This window comes from Anomaloglossus baeobatrachus, chromosome 2 (genome assembly GCF_048569485.1).
Source record: "Anomaloglossus baeobatrachus isolate aAnoBae1 chromosome 2, aAnoBae1.hap1, whole genome shotgun sequence".
In the NCBI taxonomy this organism is placed as follows: domain Eukaryota; kingdom Metazoa; phylum Chordata; class Amphibia; order Anura; family Aromobatidae; genus Anomaloglossus; species Anomaloglossus baeobatrachus.
The window spans coordinates 737,692,103-737,707,779 of NC_134354.1; the positions used below are offsets into that span (position 1 = coordinate 737,692,103).

The following is a 15,677-nucleotide window of genomic DNA, read 5'->3' on the forward strand; positions in this document are numbered from 1 at the left end:
TATGCTGACACTCTGAACAGAGTTTGACCAGTTTGTCATTTGCATAATCGGCCCGATTCTCTCTGATGAGAGAATCTACAGTTATCTTAGAATTTTAACCAAATTTCATTATATGGTTTTCTAACAAAATATGTATTTTAAACTTATTACATTCCTTGTCATAGCTGAAAACCCCACAGTGATACAGTACATTCTCTTTATGACATGGCCACTGGATCTTTAGAAAAATAAAACAGTAGTCACTAGAGTGAACCTGTGGAAACTCGGTTCGGCAGGTGCAGCCGGACGTCTGAAAAAGTTCAGTTTTGCACCCGGACTTAACCCGAACCCCAGTGGAAGTTACTAGTTGTTCAGTTTTGTTTGTTTGGTGCACACTACCTCCGATCATGCTGTTGTTACCCCCAGTTCGAGCCGTTCAAACACTGCAACGACTCAAGCTGGGCTGAGCACCGAGCGTACCCGACCACAGAGATGCTTATGTGCTGCCCCCGTGCCAGCAGCCTGCCGCTGCTCGGATCCGGACCTTCCGGTGGGTGGCTCGAGGGTCTCTGGACCCGGGGAGTCCTGCGGACACTCCGTATGAAAAGGGGAAGGGATGGTGGATTTAGGACGTATATGTACGGGTTGAGCCGTATTAAGTTCGTTACGCCACCCACGGTGTGTGGTGAGGTTGGACACCACCGCTGCAGTTCCGGGGGCACCCGGGGGACATGTTGTGAAGCAAGTTTTTAACCCCTCCGTGGGCAGGGATGGTGGCCCCGGGGCCCGTTGGGGTTTTGGTGCAGGGAGATGGGCGACCGCAGGGTGCTGGTGTACTCACTATTAAGGAAACACCCGAGTTTCTGGTAAACCAAGGTGATGGTGGTCGGTGCCCGCAGCCGGCTGCGTTCTGGTCCCCCACTCGGCTGGTGGTCTCTGTCTTTCTCCTGCACCTTTTTAGAATGGTGGACTGCCTGTGCTTGCAACTTCAGGAGTCTGCTCCCGGCTGGATGTGGCCTAAGGAGCCCTTGCCCACAGACGCTGACTCGTGGGATCTCTGAGCCTTGGCGGTGGCCTTTTATCCCCCTCGGTGGGCTGTTGTCGTCTAATAGGGACTTTGGGTGGGAAAGGACCTATAGTCTTGGCCTCAATCGGTTAATTAACCAGTTCCAGTCGCTTTTGGTCCTGGCTTCAGGGTCCGAGTACCCCCCTGTGTGCTTCGGTTTCCGAGTCGGTTCCCCGGGTTGGTACCGGCGGGCTACTACCCTGTCCTGGTCTACCTCGGTTCCACCGAGCCGTTTTCCCAGCTCCTGCAGACGGAGACCGCCATCTGCCTCCTAGCCTATGGCACCAGGGCTCCTACCCTGGCACCATTCAATTTGGGGTATTCGCCTCTGCTGGAGCTGCACACAGCTCCAGCCCACACTCCTCTCCAACTTGAACTCTAACAGAATCTCCTTGTTTTCCCTCCTCGGGCTGTCTAGACTACTTGGTGGGCATCTTCCAACCGCCTGGTTCCACCCCCTGGTGTGTCCATCTTGCCCTGGGGGGGGGTGACTAGGGTTTAAAGGTCGGCTTCTGTCACCTGTGAGGGAAGGTGTTGTGCAGGGGCCTATCTGTCACTACCTCGCCCGGCCAGGGCGTCACACTTACGTGAGTGGTTTTCATATGTAAAGCACCCAAACTGCGATCATTTTTTTTGTTCAGTCTGTGTTCGGTCCAAACATCGAACCTCGGGTTCACTCATCACTACTAGTCACCTGAGTAGTCACTATGGACATTTCATCAATGCGTATGGGTGGAAACAAGGAGCAGCAGGAGACACCATGTGAAAGAGGGAAGAATAGACATACATGGAAAGGAATCTGTTTTGCAATCCTGAGCAGAAATATATAAGTTTTAAAACCCAGGAAAAAACCCTTAGGCACTCTCAATAGGACATTATATATAGCACCTTTACTTCCTTTACTGCCATTTCCTCTGTAATTTCTTGTAAAGCCGTAGCTCATTCCTCCGTGCTTTTCATGATCATTGTTGCACAACTACGTGTAACTTCCTTGTCTCTTTAAATATTGGACTTAATTTTTTTATGCTTAATGCCTAGAACGTAGTTTACATTAAAGCACATTTACACATCCATTTTTTTTTTATGTGGAAAAAAATGGACCATTTGTGTCTCATGTGTCATTTGTTTTTCTTATATTTTGCATCAATTTTTCATCTATTTTTAAAATCTGAAGTAAACTGTGTGACCTTTTTCATTCTCATTGTCACTTAGCAAGGTATCACATCTCCTCTAGGACCTGCTCCTACTACATCAGCTCCAAGCTCCTGTCACCAGGCACCACTGTATTCATTCTACTAGCACCGTATGGTGATGGAGTAGATGTTGGGAAAAGAAGCTTTGGGTGTTGGAGTCTCAGTCCAGCCACTAACTAGTGTGGCTGGGACTTGTACTGCTGTCCAATCTGGTACTATGGGTGTGTGTGTGCTGTCACTTGTAGTAGTTAGCTCCCTACCTAGGCCAATTGAACTGCACCACACCCTACTAAAACTCCCATCTTCTTGCTGGAAGCTGCCAGATATAGTTCTGCTTGTCTGGTTTACACATCTTGATTTTATGTTCCTGTTTTCTAATGGATTTTCCTTTTTCTGACCTTAGCACTTTCTATCTATTCGCTTACCTGACATTTTTGTATTTTGTCTGCCTTTCTGGTTCTGACCTGGCTACCTGACCATTGTTGCCAACCTGCACCTCCAAACAGCAGCCGATCCCACTGTATCAGCCGATACGATATGGTATGCAATGTGACACGCCGCCATCGTATGTGCGACACGTTCAATTTGTTGACCGTGTCGCACAAACGATTATTTGCCGTCACACATACTTACCCTTCCATATGACCTCGCTGTGGGCAGCGAACATGCACTTCCTGGAGTGGGACTGACGTTTGGCGTCACAGCGATGTCACGCGGCAGGAGGCCAATAGAAGCAGAGGGGCGGAGATGAGCGGGACGTAAACATCCCGCCCACCTCCTTCTTTCTGCATTGCCGGCGGGAGCCGTGGGACGCAGGTAAGCTGAATTCATCATTCTCGGGGTGTCACACACAGCGATGTGTGCTACCTCGGGAACATTGAACAACCTGACGTACAATTTTTAGGTTTTGAACAACGTGCATGCGATGAACGGTTTTTCGTTCAATCGCAATCGCACGTAGGTTTTACACGCTACAATATTACTTACGATGCTGGATGTGCGTCACTTACGACGTGACCCTGCCGACACATCGTAAGATTTATTGTAGCATGTAAAGCCCGCTTAAGTCAATTAGTCAATTTTAAGCTAAGGTAGAAACCCCTGGGTAGGGCTCAGCAGATCAGTTGATGTTTGGGTTCGCTGGGTCAGCCAGATGTTAGTTAAAAGTAGGGTTTGGCATCTGGCCTTGACCCGAACTTCAACCCGAACGCCATATAAGTCATCGGGGACCCGAGCTTTGGTGCTGTAAAATGGCTGTAAAATTGTCATAGTAAGGGCTAAAGGGAGCTAATTGGGGGTAAGAGCTGGACCATTGCCATGCAAACAAATGTGGATAGGGAACATTTTTTTTTAATTGCCTTGAGTCCCCCCTATTTTTGATAACCAGCCAAGGTAAAGCAGACAGCTGCGCTGCAGCCTTTCAACAAACTTTATTAGCATATGAACAACATCCAAACTCCAAACTTGACTGTGGACTTCCATGAGAAGTTTGTCTTTGAGCACAAGCACTGGAGACTATGTGTCTGGTACAAACCCCAAACTTTACCTTTTGGGTTTGGTCATTGCTACACCTGGGGACATTGTTGGCTTCAGGCAAGTAAGGATAGCAAACACCATATCAGTGGAACATTTTCACTTTAAACAATAGATGAGTCATTTGGTATTTTATATTGATGTTTTTGAGATATGGAAACGGTGCAAGCATTTACCATAGACACGTCCCTGTTATTCTCTTTTACAGACTTGTTCTTCAAGGTTTTATACAAGTTTGAGATGTCATTCCTTCTTACCACAGCATTATGAAATAGGATAAATTTACAGTAATGTATTGCAGTAAGAAGTCGGAAAGTTTTCTGTTAGTGGCGTGTACTCTGAAACCAAGAAAATATCCATGACCAGACTATAAATTCATGCAGTAGAGCCCGTAATATAGTGGTTTGTTAGGCTTTCATCTCACATCCATTCTACACATACTGTATGTGTTTAAAAAATAAGCACCGCACCTATAGCTCTTCGTTGAGCCATACACACTCACTTTTAAAAATGGATTTGTGTGTCGGATCAGTGAGACTTAGAACATGTCTGTTTAGGAGATCTAACTTAGCCATTAAAGCCATTGGAAACAATCCTTTTAACTTGAGTTTTACATTTGTGTTTCATCGGTATTTAACTGATCCATTTTTAATGGAATGGGAAGAGATGAATAACGGTTATCATTGTGCAAGAGAACACATTTCCACCTTCTAATGGAACTGTGTATATAAAGCGGCCGGTCTTCTGGTTGATATTCCGTTAGTCCCATTTGAAGTATAATTCCTGGGATATAATTTCAGTATACAAGTTCTTCCCCTTGGTTCAAATATGGGAGAAGCCTATCTTGTCTTGTCCGATAGGCTGTAATTTTAACTTCCACCTTTTACAACATTTCGTTCTTTAAGTCTAGATGCTAAAAGTTCAGGTGCTTGGATGGAGTTAAGTCTCGCATCAGGTCATTGAGTTCTTTTTGGCTTAATGGTTGAGGCCTCAAAGAGCTTCGCTCAAATTCCCTTCCATTTCTACTACCTGCCATACTCTCCAATCCCTACCTCTCTTCAGAGTCTGACAGTGGATGGTCTGGTCGTCAGGTAGACACTAGTATGGAAACGGCATTGTCATGTGTAATAGGTCATCTTGTCGATTCCAAATCCGGATAATCCTTGTACCGATTAAAGCCTTTATTCTTTACAACATAAAAATATCAATCATCATCCTGGTTTTTCAGTTCTCTCCATACCATTGGCACAACAAAGTTTAAGCTTTTTCTTTCACCTTTTGTCTATTGTTGTAGGTGCTCCATAAATGTTTTGCAAAACCATACATGGAACACAAGACTTAACCTGGTCTCCAAGCTGTACTCTAAAATAAGCCAAGTATACTCGATCCACAAAGTCTGTGATATTTCTTCTTTGTTTTTCAACCATCTACTCTCCCCGAACATACCAGAATACATAAGGATTGTTCATGCAGGCTCATTTTTACATGTATTTATTTACTTATTAAGACAGAAATTTTTGGGTATAAACCAAGACTGGATTTACAAACTTTTACTGTAGCCGACTTCATTCCTCAGAAAATTCACAGTAGAATTCTTGCTTCACAAAGTCGCTTTTATAGCATTGTAGGCCTACAGATTGAAATACAAAATAATTTCTTGGGATACTTCATTAGCTAGGACACACTTAAAGAGTAGAGATGAGTGCACCTGTTGAAGTTCAGGTTTGGCGGGTTCAGACTTAGGTAACGTTTTAGTGTGGGACCCGGACTTGACCTGAACCCCAATGGAAATCACTCATTAGACAGTTCAGCTGTATGCCCACACACAACCAGCCATAAAAAGAGCACTTCTGGGGGAGGGCGAGTTTTTTTCCCCAGTTTTTTTTTGGGGGGGGAACTACATCGGATAACGCTGTTTTACCACCAGTGTAACCCATTCAAACTCTACAAGTGGCTCGCACTGAGCCGAGAACCAAACGTACCCAAGATCAAGTGGTTTGCATATGTAAAGCACCTTAACTCCAAAACCGAACTCTGATTTTTTTGCAAAGTCCGTGTTCGGTACGAACAACGAACCAGAAGTTCCCTCATCTCTATTAAAAAGTCAAAAGATAGACCAAAAACTATTGCAATTGTTATTATCACACAGGGCCAGAAAAAAAAACATTTGGCGGACACCACAGATAATAAAGAGGGATCAACCAAAAAACAAGTCAAATATCAGCAATTTAAGAAAACAAGAAGACAGAAAGTGGTGTGCAAGAAACGTTTAATATCTGTGACCAAACATGGGATGATTGTTTTTTTTCTCATCACTATGATTGATTTGTTTATTATCATATGTGATTGCATTATTACTTTGTTGTGTATTTGCACTGACCCACTTTTCCCTCTTGTAGTCAGGGTTTTGGGTTTTCTACAGCACATTCTTTGCCATTTGTATTTAGATGCCTGAGCATTGTGTGTTTTTCCTTACAGGAACACAGTGTGCGTGACTTTGTGCTCACTGCTTTTAAGTGTTTTTATATCTATTTGTTGTGTTTGTACATCTGGCTTTGCATATATTGAATAAAAATCAATTTTCTTTATATTCTTTGGTGATCCCAAAAAGTTTCTTGCACACCTCTTTCCATCTTCTTGTTTTCTTAAATTGTTATTATCTCACACAAATCGCATTGGGGGAATTTATTATTTTCATGTATATCTATTATCCGAACTAGAACCAATTCAGGAAAAGTAATGGTATTTTTTGTTTCATTCAGCACCTTCAAAATACCCTAAATTCATTCCAAAAACCTTGGCACCTAAATTTTTAATTTTTTTATAGACTTGTATTACGGTATTAATCTCACAATAGTGACAACAAAATAGGGCCGATTATACCATATTCCCCATAAGGCCTCATTCACACGTCACTATTTTTACATCACTGTTTGTATGCTAAAGCCAAGAATGGAACTTATAGAAAAAAAACTGTATTTAGGAGATGCTCCTGGTTTTGACATACAAATACTGATGAAATACTTATAGGTGAAAGAGGCCTAAAATAGTGCTGATCTCTCTGCTCCATTACACAATCTATTCTACAAAAAAATAGTAGCGGTGACTCCTCTCACCCACTCCTGCACCTCCGGCATATGCTCTGCCAGCCTTTCTTAGTCACACCCTGGCACATCTCCATGCACATGAGCCTTAGAAATAAAAACTTATGACATTGCAAAAATACACGCACATGCATGCACTATAGTGATATATACACTATATGGACAAGGGTAATACAGAAGTGGTGCCCGTGTTTCTATTATATTTTTCCTCTGATTGTTCCACTCCTGGTTTTGGCTACAAATGTTGAGATAAAAACTCACCAAATACTCAACGTGTGCACGTGGCCTTGTGTTTGTTCACACATTGCGTTTTTGCAGCGTTTTTTCCCTGCAGCAAAAATGTGTTAGTAGGAAAAATCCTGCATAAGGTATGCACATTAGTGCTTAAATTTTTGATATGTTTTAACTCGTGTTTTTTTCCTATTCATGAGAATTTGTGAAAGAATGCTGAAAGAATTGACGCCTCAGATATGAAAACTGCTTTGAGGGTTCAAATCTGCAAGAAACAAATAAGCTGCAAATGCATGAAATTTAAGACATTACATTCCGTTTTCCTACTGTAAAACACTTTGGTTTTCCACACCAAAAATGCAGAAAAAAAAAAACCATGTGTGAACACACCCTTAGTGATATCATAGGAAACTGGAACCACTGCAACTTGGCCATGAAAGTGGAGACTATGTAAAGTTAAAGAGCAGGGTCATCAAATATCGAGGAGCAGAGGGCAGAAAAGTCACCAACGCTCTCTGATTCTGTAGCACCCAAGGGGTTAACTTTACTCGTCGCAGGACCTGGTGATGTTGTGTCTGGGGATGTCACAGGTGGCCCTGGGATGATGAAGGATGTTTGTTTTGTGATGCCACCGGTGGTACGCGGCCAGGGATTAGCCGCCGCTGCTGTCACTGTCCTCCGGGGCGGATGGTTGTAGCAGCTAAGATGTTTCTGCTCCCCACAGGTGGAGCGGACCCCAGGAAGGATGATGCGGGTTGCGCCGGCAAGGACAAGCGGACATAGTCTCTGCGGTTTCATTGAGACCCGCATTCAATGTTTGGGGGGGGGGGGGTCATGGGTTTCATATCATAGCATTTCTGTATGCAAGGTGTCGATTTGTATTGAATTAATGATGCCCTACAATTTTTTAATTCACCTTTTTCTCTATCTCGTTCTGTTTTCAAGATAAAAATGCTTACTCCGTTGTTTTCCACCAGGTGGTGCTATAGGTGGTTTAATTACGTAGCGCGTGACTACTTTACGATACCTAGACACCACTACTATTCCTATAGCTGCCGCCATTCTCAAGTTAATGGTGGTGGACAGGATATGGGTGGACACACTGTGTGTGTTTATATTTATATATATATGTATATATATATATATAGTACAGACCAAAAGTTTGGACACACCTTCTCATTCAAAGATTTTTCTTTATTTTCATAACTATGAAAATTGTACATTCACATTGAAGGCATAAAAACTATGAATTAACACATATGGAATGAAATACCTAAAAAAGTGTGAAACAACTGAAAATATGTCTTATATTCTAGGTTCTTCATAGTAGCCACCTTTCGCTTTGATTACTGCTTTGCACACTCTTGGCATTCTCTTGATGAGCTTCAAGAGGTAGTCACCGGAAATGGTCTTCCAACAGTCTTGAAGGAGTTCCCAGAGATGCTTAGCACTTGTTGGCCCTTTTTGCCTTCACTCTGCGGTCCAGCTCACCCCAAACCATCTTAATTGGGTTCAGGTCTGGTGACTGTGGAGGCCAGGTCATCTGACATAGCACCCCATCACTCTGCTTCTTAGTCAAATAGCCCTTACACAGCCTGGAGGTGTGTTTTGGGTCATTGTCCTGTTGAAAAATAAATGATGGTCCAACTAAACGCAAACCAGATGGAATAGCATGTCACTGCAAGATGTTGTGGTAGCCATGCTGGTTCAGTATCCCTTCAATTTTGAATAAATGCGCAACAGTGTCACCAGCAAAGCACCCCCACACCATCACACTTTCTCCTCCATGCTTCACAGTGGAAATCGGGCATTTAGAGTCTATCCGTTCATTTTTTTTGTGTCGCACAAAGACACGGTGGTTGGAGCCAAAGATCTCAAATTTGGACTCATCAGACCAAACCACAGATTTCCACTTGTCTAATGTCCATTCCTTGTGTTCTATAGCCCAAATAAGTCTCTTCTGCTTGTTGCCTGTCCTTAGCAGTGGTTTCCTAGCAGCTATTTTACCATGAAGGCCTGCTGCAAAAAGTCTCATCTTAACAGTTGTTCTAGAGATGTGCCTGCTGCTAGAACTCTATGTGGCATTGACCTGGTCTCTAATCTGAGCTGCTGTTAACCTGCGATTTCTGAGGCTGGTGACTCAGATAAACCTATCCTCTGCAGCAGAGGTGACTCTTGGCCTTCTTTTCTTGGGGCGGTCCTCATGTGAGCCAGTTTCTTTGTAGCATTTGATGGTTTTTGTCACTGCACTTAGGAACACTTTCAAAGTTTTCCCAATTTTTCGGACTGACTGACCTTCATTTCTTAAAGTAATGATGGCCACTCATTTTTCTTTACTTAGCTGCTTTTTGTTTGCCATAATACAAATTCTAAGGCTATGTGCCCACAGGTAAAGTGTCCTGTGGATATATCCGCAGGACATTCCGCAGGAGCTCTCAGAAAACCGCAGCACAACTTTGTCTGTTTAAGTGCTGTGGTTTTATTGCGGAATGTCCTGTGGATATGCTGCGGGCATTCTGCATTGAGGATACAGTACCATGGCTTCGGCACTGCATCCTCAATGCAGAACAAGTTCTGTAGTGATCGGGAGTTCATACTTACCTCCATCACGCAGCACTTCACTCTCCGGCCATGTCTGTCTGCACATTGCCGGAGAAGGTGGGCGGGCCTGAACTAGCTTCTGCTGTCACATAACCGGAGCTCATGCATGCCCCACCCACTTCCTGCTCCTGGCTCCACCGTGCTCCTCTGCACTGGAGGAAGTGGCTCCGGTATCTTCTATCAAGGATGGGATCGTGCGGAAAAATCCGCAGGAATAATGCACATGCTGCAGATTTTTCTGCAGGGAAATCCGCATTATTTCCGCTGTGGAAAAAAATGTAGAATGGGCACAGCAGTTCCAAAATGCCATAGAAATTGCTGGGGACTCGCTGTACTGCAGATTTTCGAAAAATCCGCTGAATTTCTTCGAAAAAATCGCGGCAAATTCCGCAAATTTTCCGCAGCGTGGGCGCATAGCCTAACAGTCTATTCAGTAGAACTATCAGCTGTGTATCCACCAGACTTTTGCACAACACAACTGATGGTCCCAACCCCATTTATAAGGCAAGAAATCCCACTTATTAAACCTGACAGGACACACCTGTGAAGTGAGAACCATTTCCAGTGACTACCTCTTGAACCTCATCAACAGAATGCCAAGAGTGTGCAAAGCAGTAATCAAAGCAAAAGTTGGCTACTTTGAAGAACCTAGAATATAAGACATATTTTCAGTTGTTTCACACTGTTTTGTTAAGTATTTCATATGTGTTAATACATAGTTTTGATGCCTTTAATGTGAATCTACAATTTTCAGTCATGAAAATAAAGAAAACTCTTTGAATGGGAAGGTGTGTCCAAACTTTTTGTCTGTACTATGTATATACATCTAAGTCCCCTGCCCCGTGTCTTATACCAACCTGCCGCCATCTTCATCTGTTTCCAGTGTCTTCCTTAATTTGTGACTTGCCGACAGCTGCAGTGTTTCACCAGAGGTCACAACTCCATACAAGTCTATAGGAGTCCTGTTCTGGCCCTCATAGACTTGAATTGAGAGCTTGTGACGTAACTTCTTACCTTACTTCCAACCAGTCAGAAATTACAGTTACAAGATAGTGCTGCAAGACCAGAGCGATGCTGAAAAAAGGTGAAGACACTGGAGGATGAGTATAGGACTGAGGGCTGGGGAGTTCAATTTTAAGCACCACTCCAGCTCTGGAAAAAAAATAAAAAAAATCGCTGGAGTGGGGTATTAAGGAGTTAAACTGACTTGATGATTGCTATAGGTTGCTGGCTGTATAACATAGCCATCACATGTGATATACAGAGAGGGATCAGATCCTGAGCTCGCTTCTTACAAAGATAGCGCAGTTGTACATTTATTACGGCCTTTGTTATAAGGAAGCTGTCACCAGATTTTCACTATACTATCTGAGATCAGCAAGATGTCGGGGGAGATTCATCCATTCAACTGGCCAGATTGCTGTATTTTTTTTATTTTCATAAAATCACTGTTTTCTCTGCAACCTACACCATTGATTGGAAGCTTTCTGTTTCTTTTTCCACTGTGCATAGGCAGAAAGATGCCAATCAGTGGTAGGGGAGGAGTTAACCAGAGTTCATGATTGACTACATGGAACCAGTTTACTTGTCCTTTAGTGATAATCTCCTGCTGATAAAATAGTGATTTTTCCAAAAAATACAACATACAGACCAGTAAGTAACACATCACTGGGATCAGGGTCATCACCTAATCTAAGCGCGGCTTTGCACGTTGCAACATCGCACATGCGATGTCGGTGGGGTCAAATCGAAAGTGACGCACTTACGGCGTCACTTTCGAGATCGTAGTGTGTAAATGCTAGATGATACGATTAACGAGCGCAAAAGCGTCGTTATCTTATCATCGGTGCAGGCTCCGACTTTTTCATAGTTATGCTGCAGCGACAGGTACAATGCTGTTCCTCGTTCCTGCGGCAGCACACATCGCTGTGTATAACGACGCAGGAGCGAGGAACATCACCTTACCTGCCGCCGCCGGCTATGCGGAAGGAAGGAGGTGGGCGGGATGTTTACATCCTGATCATCTACGCACCTCCGCCGCTATTGGCCGCCTGCCGTGTGACGTCGCTATGACGCCACATGACCCGCCCCCTTAGGAAGGAGGCGGGTCACCGGCCAGAGCGACGGTCGCAGGGCAGGTGAGTGCATGTGAAGCTGGCGTAGCGATAATATTCGCTGCAGCAGCTATCACAAGATATCGCACCTGCGACGGGGGCGGGGACTATCGCGTGCGACATCGCAGCATCGGCTCGCGATGTCGCAACCTGCAAAGCCTGCCTGAGAGTGGAATAGTGTAGGGGCAAACTCCTGGTGACAGATTCTCTTTCAGGGGTTAATACCTAAGTATTTAGAATAGGATGTCATAAAAGCTCCTGTAGGTGTAATGTGTAGGTGTCACAATACTTGTACAGCATATCTTATCCAGTCTGTATTATGTTTGTAGTTATCCAATGGTAACATTTATCAATCTCCAACAAATGTCAATGTGTATGTTTTCATTGTGATGAAGCTTGTGCATAAAAAACTGTAATTATGCAAGGATACAAGGAAATCACACCCTCTATTGTGCTGTGCATTGTTGGAAGTGTTATAGTAACTACCGTACCTTTCTAGATTTATTTTTCTTACTTACAAGTGTTATCAAAACTCAGAACTGTTAGAATGTATCTTTTGGCAATCTGATACAATATAGAAAATGTAAGTACATAAGAAAAACCACATTACACACCTGGTAAAAAAAAGAAAAAAAAGAAATGAAAAAAAGTTGCATTTTTTTTATTTCAGTCTGTGCACAAAAATGTTATAGCTTTTAGCATTTTTACAACATAAAATTATCCTAGAAATTTTCTCCAACTCAAATTTCGTATTGTGGTGCACAGACAGTCCGTAAAAACATCCTCTAAAAACTTAAGAGCCATATGCCTCCTCCTAATAAATTTGACGCATCTTTCTGCAGGGAGCTTTGATTCAAAACCGATGTAGAAAAATTCTAGTGTTGATGAATTCCCCTCAACTGTTTGTTTTCAGAATTTTTTTCCTAACAATAGATTGTGGACAACTAGTGGGACTGTTGTGAGTGTATATAATTTGTCTACAACCCCACAGAATAAATTGGTGTTACAGTGCCTACAAGTAGTATTCAACCCCCTGCAGATTTAGCAGGTTTACACATTCGGAATTAACTTGGCATTGTGACATTTGGACTGTAGATCAGCCTGGAAAAGTGAAATGCACTGCAGCAAAAAAGAATGTTATTTCTTTTTTTTTTTTTTTTTTTTTTTTAAATTGTGAAAAGTTTATTCAGAGGGTCATTTATTATTCAACCCCTCAAACCACCAGAATTCTGTTTGGTTCCCCTAAAGTATTAAGAAGTATTTCAGGCACAAAGAACAATGAGCTTCACATGTTTGGATTAATTATCTCTTTTTCCAGCCTTTTCTGACTAATTAAGACCCTCCCCAAACTTGTGAACAGCACTCATACTTGGTCAACATGGGAAAGACAAAGGAGCATTCCAAGGCCATCAGAGACAAGATTGTGGAGGGTCACAAGGCTGGCAAGTGGTACAAAACCCTTTCCAAGGAGTTGGGCCTACCTGTCTCCACTGTTGGGAGCATCATCCGGAAGTGGAAGGCTTATGGAACTACTGTTAGCCTTCCACGGCCTGAACAGCCTTTGAAAGTTTCCACCCGTGCCGAGGCCAGGCTTGTCCGAAGAGTCAAGGCTAACCCAAGGACAACAAGGAAGGAGCTCCGGGAAGATCTCATGGCAGTGGGGACATTGGTTTCAGTCAATACCATAAGTAACGTACTCCACCGCAATGGTCTCCGTTCCAGACGAGCCCGTAAGGTACCTTTACTTTCAAAACGTCATGTCAAGGCTCGTCTACAGTTTGCTCATGATCACTTGGAGGACTCTGAGACAGACTGGTTCAAGGTTCTCTGGTCTGATGAGACCAAGATCGAGATCTTTGGTGCCAACCACACACGTGACGTTTGGAGACTGGATGGCACTGCATACGACCCCAAGAATACCATCCCTACAGTCAAGCATGGTGGTGGCAGCATCATGCTGTGGGGCTGTTTCTCAGCCAAGGGGCCTGGCCATCTGGTCCGCATCCATGGGAAGATGGATAGCACGGCCTACCTGGAGATTTTGGCCAAGAACCTCCGCTCCTCCATCAAGGATCTTAAGATGGGTCGTCATTTCATCTTCCAACAAGACAACGACCCAAAGCACACAGCCAAGAAAACCAAGGCCTGGTTCAAGAGGGAAAAAAACAAGGTGTTGCAGTGGCCTAGTCAATCTCCTGACCTTAAGCCAATTGAAAACTTGTGGAAGGAGCTCCAGATTAAAGTCCACATGAGACACCCAAAGAACCTAGATAACTTGGAGAAGATCTGCATGGAGGAGTGGGCCAAGATAACTCCAGAGACCTGTGCCGGCCTGATCAGGTCTTATAAAAGACGATTATTAGCTGTAATTGCAAACAAGGGTTATTCCACAAAATATTAAACCTAGGGGTTGAATAATAATTGACCCACACTTTTATGTTGAAAATTTATTAAAATTTAACTGAGCAACATAACTTGTTGGTTTGTAAGATTTATGCATATGTTAATAAATCCTGCTCATGTTTGACGTTTGCAGGCTCTAACTTATTTGCATCTTATCAAACCTGCTAAATCTGCAGGGGGTTGAATACTACTTGTAGGCACTGTATCTACAGTGATGAAAATAAGTATTTGATACACTGCCGATTTTGCACGTTTTCCCACCTACAAAGAATGGAGAGGGCTGTACTTTTTTTGGTAGGTACACTTCAACTGTTACACATAGAATCCAAAAGAAAAATCAGAAAATCACATTTTTAAATAATTAATTTGCATTTTATTGCATGAAATAAATGTTTTATCACCTACTATCCAGGAAGAATTCTGGCTCCCACAGACCTATTATTTTTCCTCCTACTGTGCACTCCTTACTTGTATTAATTTCACCTTTTTGAACCCATTAGCTATATAAAAGACACCTGTCCATACACACAATCAATCACACTCCAACTTCTTCTGCATGGCTAAGACCAAAGAGCTTTCTAAAGACAATAGGGACAAAATTATATACTTGCACAAGGCTGGGATGGGCTACGAAACAATAGGCAAGCAGCTTGGTGAGAAGACAACTGTTGGCGCAAGTAATAGAATATGGAAGAAACACAAGAGGACTGTCAATCTTACTTGGTCTGTGGGTCCATGCAAGATCTTGCCTCATGGGGTAAGGATGATTCTGAGAAACTGGAGGGGCCAGTCAATGACCTAAATAGAGCTGGGACCACAGTTTCAAAGATTAGAGTAAGTAACACATTACGCTGTCATGGATTAAAATCCTGCAGGGCCCACAAGGTCAGCAAATATCCAGGCCCAATTGAAGATGACGAATGACCATCTGGATGATCCAGAGGAGGCATGGGAGAAGGTCATGTGGTCAGATGAGACTAAAATAGAACTTTTTGGTATCAACTCCACTCGGTATTTTAGGAGAAAGAAGGTTGAGTACAACCCCAAGAACACCATCCCAACCATAAAACATGGGAGTGGAAACATCATACTTTGGGGTGCTTTTTTTGCAAAGAGTACAAGATGACTGCATCGTATTCAAGGGAGAATGCATGGGGTCATGTATCGTAATATTTTGGCCAACAATCTCCTTCCCTCAGTAAGAGCATTGAAGATGGGTCATGGCTGAGTCTTCTAGTATGCCAATGATCCGAAACACACAGCCACGACAACTAAGAAGCATTTCAAGGTCCTGGAGTGGCCTAGCCCGTCTCCAGACCTGAACCCAATAGAAAATCTTTGTAGAAAGCTGAAACTCAGTGTTGCCCAGTGACAGTCCCGGAACCTGAAAGATCTGGAGAAGATGTATGGGGGAGATGCCAAAATGCCTGCTGCTCTGTGTGCAAACCTGGTC

At 43.3% G+C, this 15,677-nt stretch overlaps 1 protein-coding gene across 1 annotated transcript in view; it reads left to right on the plus strand.

The window, feature by feature from the left end:
* CRYL1 (crystallin lambda 1) overlaps positions 1-15,677 on the plus strand; it is a 214,394-nt gene that overhangs the window by 162,541 nt on the left and 36,176 nt on the right. The gene's annotated exons all lie outside the window — the stretch shown is intronic.